At 37.0% G+C, this 8,042-nt stretch overlaps 1 pseudogene; it reads right to left on the bottom strand.

Moving 5' to 3' along the window:
• Positions 1-6,276: 6,276 nt before the first annotated feature.
• Positions 6,277-6,715, bottom strand: LOC114208829 (small ribosomal subunit protein uS8 pseudogene; annotated as a pseudogene).
• Positions 6,716-8,042: the final 1,327 nt, after the last annotated feature.

The following is an 8,042-nucleotide window of genomic DNA, read 5'->3' as shown; positions in this document are numbered from 1 at the left end:
AAAGGTTAAAATGCACAACCCCTTTTTCCTTCCTTTGGTACAGCATTGCTCTTCCTTATGGATCTCCAAATGAAACCATTGTAATGAAAAAAAAAATATGGCAAAGCATGAGGCAAAAATATACATCAGTACTTTGCTGTGACCTTGGGGCTCTCGATAAAATGTGCTTGCACATCCTTAAATAATTTACAAAATGAGTTTTTTCATGGCTTTGATCACTTTCTGAGCTGGTCTCTCAATTTACCCAGGCAATGGCCTCATTTTCATGAGAGAATACCTCTTCAGGAAGCAACAAGATTGTGAAATCAAACTTTGATCTGCATCCTTTGATTATGGGACAAATATAAATGTAATTCACTTACTAGAAACCATGTAATTTTAGGAGTCTTCAGCTGGGAAGTAGAGCCAAGGCATGGACGGACTACAGAAGTTCATATTTATAGTTTGAGGTCTCACTCAAATACTGGCTGCTTATTTCCCCAGCAATGATGTTTGATGGTTGGTTTTGAATGCTTTAAAAAGCGATTTAGTTTCCTTTTTTTTTTTCCTACTACTACTGAGGAAGCAGTTTTTCACTGTTTAGAATTTAAAGACAATTGGTGGAATCCAGAAATTCAGCAAATGCCAAATAGAAAGGGAAATCTGAACTTTAGTTTTTAGAACAATTTGGACCAGATCTTGAATTTTTTTCCTTTCTGCTTTTCTATACTGAAAGTCCTGCACATTTACATTGTTTCTAGTCATTTATGGCTTTTCAAGCTGTCTACATTTGCTGTGTGATAGGGAGATCAAATGTGAATTCTGCATTTAACTAATTAATATGAGTTGTTAGTTCAAAGGCATGAAAGTGTTCATCTAAGTTCATTAAACATGTAACATTGATCAACTACTAAATTGCTAACCTTCATCATTAATTGATAGAATCTGGATTTTAACCTTGTTAACTGTTTTAGTTGAAAGGATTTCTCAATAGAACTAGGTGATAAGGCTGTAACAGGGTGGGAATATATTTCTATTGTTCTCAGAGGAAGTTAAAATGCAAGAGGTCTAAATGTACAAATAACTTAAAACTCTTAGTAAAACTCTGGGTAAAAGAAATAAATGTACTTATTTTTTTCAGTTTTCATTTCCATGTTAGTTTTAGGGTAAAAATTCAATTTTAATATCATCATGTTTGTTTCTATTCAGAACTTGTGGTAGAAATGAATATGCTTGGACCCTGAGGTTGAATATATATTAAGATAATCTGTTTGAGTTTTACTATGAATTTTTCAATTGCATTTCTCACCAACTGACAGCTTAGTAACTTTTATTTTTTATTTAAGTAGATTACAGGATAAAGTTCTGGAGCACATTTGCTAATAGCCTAGGTCTTTCATGATACTGAGTCAGATATATGCTTATAGCTCTCATTTTAGCAATTAATCATAGACTGCTTAACTGTTCACTGTAAAACTCTCTGGTTTCCACAAGCCTGGAAAATAAGGTTATAACATTGCCATAATATCCAGTGTCTGGGACTTGGTTACTTTCTTTAAAACTTGACTAAAATTAATAACAATTGTCATTAGTAGAAACATAGGCCAAAATTGTTCATGATAAATGTGATTAGAAAATCATCGAAGTCCTTCTTTTTTCTCTTGTCTTGAATCTTTAAAACTCATGAGTCTTTTAAAAACATTTATAATGTATATGTTTCTTAAATTCTTCATATCTTGCAAAGCAGACCATATAAATTTCTGATATAAATTTTAAAAGGAAAAATAAATGAAAATTGTCATTATTGGTGATTTTATTTGAGTATTCTTGACTCTAGAGAAATTTAGGTTATTGAGCATCAGAATCACAAAGAGGCCATTGAACCACTTTTATAGGGTGGAAGGAGGATGTGATACAGTAGAAAGAAATAACTTTTCTAAAGCTTTTGTTTCTGGTCTTGAGGGATGGTAAGTGAAAAAGAAGGAGAGAGTAAGACAACCAGTGTTTTTTTGTCTCTCTACCCCTTAGGTACCCCTCTTCCAGGAAGAGTTGATGCTTTAGAACAGCAGTGTTCAAATTGGTTAAGTATATGAAATGTTCAAATTGGTTAAGTATATGAAAGGCTAGAGGTTAAGTACATGAAAACTTTTCTAAAATATGCAAGCATAGTAGATTAAAGGAACCATTTCTTAGATCCTCAAATATCATCTGCACTTAAAAAATGATGTGCCTGAGAACATACTTGTGGTGGAGATGTCATTCTGGTTAACTCCCCCTTCACAATTGACCTTCTCTGTTATTCCATTGCTATAAGATACCATACAGGCCACTCCCCACACCATCCTCACTCAAATCTTGACATCATTTTAGAGTTGGGGGAGGAAGATTTCCAACCCAGCATACTATACAAAGCCTAAGCATTAAGCAAATGTGAGGGTAGAATAAAAAAAGATTTTAAGACATGCAAACTAAAAAAAAAAAAAAAAAAAAAAAATCATGCACCTTTTCTCAGAGAGTTACTGGAGCATGCGCTCCAGCAAAAAGAGGGAAGAGACCAAGAGACAGGTGATCCTCAACATAGGAGAAAAGAAAAGGCAATCCTGGGAAGGAAGGATACTAAAAGAATATTTCCAGTTCAATAGCTATAATAGATGGGACAGCAATCAATCCAAGTTCCAGCGAAAGGGAATAGGCCAAGGAGGAATGTTTTCAAGCAAGGAGAACAATTGATAGATTTCTTGCTGCGTTCAAATGTATTGAGAAATGATTTCCAATTCTGATGAAAACTTCCAAGATGATCAATATATAGAAAATTAAGTGACTGAAAGAAAGGTGACAAATAGTCATTGCAATTATGCAGGAAATAAATAATCATAGCATAGCACGTTTTTCGTTATAAAAATATTTACTTTGCTTAGGGGCACCTGGGTGGCTCAGTTGTTTAAGTGTCTGCCTTCGGCTTAGGTCATGATCTTGGGGTCCTGGGATCAAGCCCCACATTGGGCTCCCTGCTCAGCAGGGAGTCTGCTTCTCCTCCCTCTGAATCTCCCCAGGCTTGTGTTCTCTCTCTCTCAAAAAAAAAAAAAATCTTAAAAAAATTTACTTATAATACTGTAAACAGGGGGATAATGATTTAACCAATAATTGTGGTAAAACTCTTTTTTGGGGGGGGGAGAATGAGGGAAGGAGAATATGTATGTGTGTGTGAATGTGTGGGCACATAAAAGAGTTAAATCATTATATTAATGTTAAGGTTTAAATTAAAAAGGAAAATCCAGAAATCATGCTATATGCTGGTAATATAACAAAAAAAGACTTTGGAATTGGATGGGGAGTAGGGATTGTGGTAGGCAGAACCTCCCAAAGATGCTCCTGTCCTGATCCCCAGAAAACATGACTATGTTAAGTAGCATGGCAAAAGGGACTTTGCAGATGTGATTTAATTAAGGATTTTGAGATTGGAAGATTATCCTGGATTATTTAAGTGAATCCAATCACATGAACATTTGAGGGCAGAGAGGAGAGAGAGAGAGATGTGACCACAGGAGTGGTCATGACCCTAGGAACATGGGTGGCCTCTAAGAGTCAGGAACAACCCTCATCAAAGAAACAGAGACCTCAGTTCTACAAACTGAAGGACTAAATGTTGCCAACAACCTGAAAAACAAGGAAACAGATTCTCCCCTAGAGCCTCCAGAAAGGAAGTGCCCTGTGGACATTAAGATGATAGCTTAGCAAGGCCTATGCCGGACTCTGACCTACAGAACTGTAATATAATAAATACCTGTTGTTTGAAGCCACTGAATTTGTGGTATGTGTTATAGAAGCCAATAGAAAACTAATACAGTGAGCAAGAGATTTTTTTTCAGCTTTGTAGAACGTTTTACTTTTTAAGTGAATAAATCTGTTTTAAATATGTAACATTTTTAAAGCTTTAGTAAAATAAGAGTTGATATTTTCTTAATGTAATTAAAAACATATAGCTAAGCCACAGTCAGCCTCCTTCTGGCTCTGTTTCCATTAGGCATGTTATATATGAATTCTGGTGGCTTACGCAGTTCCTGAAATTGGAGAAGGGCCCCTGATTTTCAGTCCATTTTGGATGTTCCCAGTGGTCTAAGCCCATGTCTATGTAGTTGTGGTGGTTTCAAATAGTGGCTGTTAAGTTGTTGGCACTAGTCAGAGATGGGGGTATGTGCCCTTTGCTTTTATCTGGGCTGGCTTATGATGGTTTTTACCAGTCAATAGTAGAAGTGACATGAGGTGACATGTGGGCTTTGATTATAAAAGACCATGCTGCTTTTGTCTTATTCACTCCTGGAGTCCTGAACGATCAGGTACGATGTCTGGTTACACTGACATCACATGCTGGGAGGTCATGCGTGGTGCTGTACTTAATACACCTAGCTATACTGGTTCTTTAGCCATCCTTGTCCAGGCATGTGTGCATGAGTCTTCATGCACATGAAGCCATCCTGGGACCCTCCAGGCCAGCCCATCTGCCAGCTGAATTCCAGAGTCATTTTTGTCAAACCCATATGGAACAGAAGAATCACCTAGCTGATCCCTACTCACATTCCAGATCCACAGAATTGTGCAATATAATAAAATGATTTTTGTCTTAAGTCAACAACAATTTAAAGTTTGGGGATAGTTTATTATGTAATAATAGATGACTGTAAAATATTTTATTAGAAGGCAACTTCTAATGGTAGCTTCCACACCCTCAACATTTTATTTGGTCTTGCAGATCCTGGTTGAAACTCCAAAACCCATGGTGCTTGGTTCCTAACTGAGGGCCAAGGAGCCTGCCCACAACCAAGTCCTACAGAAGCCCCCAAGCCTTAATTTATAGAATCAAATAGTCTTTCCAAGAAGGGTCACCTTCTTCTATTACTCTCCAAGCAGAACTCATTTCCCTGAATGCATCTCACAAAACAAAGTTAGCCTTATTTCTAATCAGGGAAACCCAGAACTCAAGGACTTTAAGACCAACTATCTTGCTTAAAAAAGAAACAGGGAAAATTTCTCATGTTTCCACGGCAAGAGAAACACCATCACCGATAATCAACCAGCTCTCCACCTTCATAAAATAAGATGTCTAGGGTTAGAATTAGGGTTAGGTGGTGGGGAGAGGATGTTTAAATTTTACCAATTAAAAAAAAAATTATTGGTTACTTATTGCACTGTAGCCAGAGAATGTTTTACATTGTATAATTTTTAGAGTCTATTGAGATGTACTTAATGTCTTAAGATATGACCAATTCTTTAACTCTTACAAATGTTTATATTCAATAAATATATATTGAATATATTTTTTAAAAATCTGTTAATTATATTATTTAATTCTTTCAATAATAATAAATAATTATATAGCATTTACTCAGGGTGAGGCATTGCCCTATAAACTTTAGATAAATTAACTCTTCATCCATTTACTTTTTTTTTTAAGGTTTTTATTCATTTACTTGACAGAGAGAGAGCAAGAAGGGGGAGCTGCAGGCAGAGGGAGAGGGAGAAGCAGGCTCTCTGCACAGCAGGGAACCCTATGTGGGGCTTGATCCCAGGACTCTGGGACTATGACCTAAGCCAAAGGCAGAAGCTTAACCAACTGAGCCACCCAGGCGCCCCCATCCATTTACTTTTAATCTGTATGTATCTTTATATTTATTTATTTATTTATTTATTTATTTTTATTTATTTGAGAGATAGAGAGCACGAGAGGAAAGAGGGTCAGAGGGAGAAGCGGACTCCCTGCTGAGCAGGGAGTCCGATGTGGGACTCGATCCTGGGACTCCAGGATCATGACCTGAGCCGAAGGCAGTCGCCCAACCAACTGAGCCACCCAGGCGCCCCTGTATCTTTATATTTAAAGTGGGTTTCTTGTAGACAACATATAGTTAGGTCTTGTTTTTGATCTACTCTGATAATCTGTTTTTTATTTTTTAAAATATTTATTTATTTATTTGTCACAGACACAGCGAGAGAGAAAGCACAAGCAGGGGGAGTGGGAGAGGGAGAAGCAGGCTTCCTGCCGAGCAGGGAGCCCAATGCGGGGCTCGATCCCAGGACCCCGGGATCATGACCTGAGCCAAAGTCAGACGCTTAACCGACTGAGCCACCCAGGCGCCCCGACAATCTTGTTTTTTAACTGGTGTGTTTAAACCATTGACATTCAAAGTGATTATTGATATAGTTGGATTAATATCTACCATATTATTGTTTTCTATTTGTTATCCCTTTTTTATACCTATTTTTGTCCTCCATTCTTTTTTTCTTTTTTTCCACTGAGGCATTTTATTTGCACGTATGTATTACATCCCCAGAAAAAGAATCCCAGGATTTTCCCTCCTGTGTGTTTTCGTCTTGCTTCTTCATGGTCCATGATGCCAGCTGAGATTGTCAGTGCAATGAAACCAAACTGACGGGATAGGAGCAGTTTATTCTGCTATTTTTCTAGATCTTTCAGTTGTACATCAAATCTGGGACTGATCATGCCACACTTGTTTAACCTGCCTGTGAGGTTCACAACAATTTTCCCTGCTCTGTGATCATCAATGATTTCAAATTCGCCAATGTAATCATGCTTCCTCACAGTGAGAAACCGGACGATGACTTTGGAGCACGGCCTGATAAGAACCTGGTGTTTGCCTCTCTTTTCAGCATTGTTAATGCTCTTGAGAGCATCTGTCGGGACACTCATGCGCACCATTATGGCCGCACGGAAAGATGGTGGAAAGAGTATCTTCCATTCTTTTTTCTGTCTTCTGTGGTTTTGGTTGAGCATTTTCTGTAATTCCATTTTCTCTTCATTCTTAACACATCAGTTGTGGTTTTACTTTTATTTTTATTGTTCTTTTTTTTAGCGGTTGCCCTAGAGTTTGCCATGTACTCTTACAACCAACTCAAGTTCGCCTTTAAATAACCCGGAATTGCTTATTGCTTTCTGGGCAGTGTGAGTGCCTTATGCAACAAAATAATGCTAATCCTCCCTCCTAACCCTTGAACCATCGCTGTCGTTCATTCAGCATATACAGGCATACGTATGTACACAAGGTATTGACAAGAGCACACAGAGTCAAACACATCGTTGCTGTGTTTTTGAGCAAACTTTTATCTGTTAGGTCAATTAGGGAAAATTTTTATTTTACCCTCACTTATTCCTCCTTTGATGCTCTTCCTTTCTTCAATAGATCTGAGTTTCTGACCTACATCATTTTCCTTCTTTCTAAAGAACTTATTTTAACATTTCTTGCAAGGCTGATCTGCTGGCAACAAATGCCCTCAGTTTTTGTTTGTCTGAGAAAGTCTTTATTTGTTCTTTACTTTTGAAGGATAATTTCTCAAGGTACAGAATTCTAGTTTGGTGTTTTTTTTTCTTTCAGCACTTTAAATATTTCATGTCACTCTATTCTTGCTTGCATGATTTCTGAGGGCACGATGGATGTGATTTTTATCTTTGTTCCTCTATAGGTAATGTGTTTTTTTTCTCTAATTTCTTTCAGTCTTTTTTTTTTTTTAATTTGTGATTTTCTGTCATCTGAAAACGATATATGAAACGTAGTTTTTTGGGCATTTATCCTGCTTGGTGTTCTCTCAGCTTCCCCACTTAAATGAAGTAAGAATGCTTTGAGGTTGGTGCCGTTATTGCTCCCATAGTAAACTTGATCAGCAAGGCCAAGACAATGAGAGGTTAAATCACAAAGCTAGCATGAGGCTGAGCAAGGGTTTGCACTCAAGCAGTATTATTTATATTCTAAAGACCCTATACTTTATGCAGACTATTTCAAGCCACCTCACATTATTTTGAAAAAGTCATAGCATGCCTTATTAGCAAATGAAAATAAAATGCTGACTTAGCCCCAGTTAAGTCTTGAATAATAGATGTATTTCTAGAATATTTCTTCTCTCTCTGCTACTGCTAGTTACTCCATTTTTGCTTACTTTGTAGACACTATTTGGAAATCACCCTGACTTTTAATGTTCTCATATATTCTTTTATACTGGTGCCTTCTTTATATTTTTTCCTCAGGTCCTTTTTATTCTAAATGAGAGTAAAAAAT

The sequence above is a fragment of the Eumetopias jubatus genome, unplaced genomic scaffold, assembly GCF_037043125.1.
Source record: "Eumetopias jubatus isolate StellerSeaLion01/CBP00866 unplaced genomic scaffold, mEumJub1_p1.0 scaffold_16, whole genome shotgun sequence".
Taxonomy (NCBI): Eukaryota; Metazoa; Chordata; class Mammalia; order Carnivora; family Otariidae; genus Eumetopias; species Eumetopias jubatus.
Note: the sequence above shows the minus strand (reverse complement) of the source record. Positions and strands in the feature narration are given on the sequence as shown.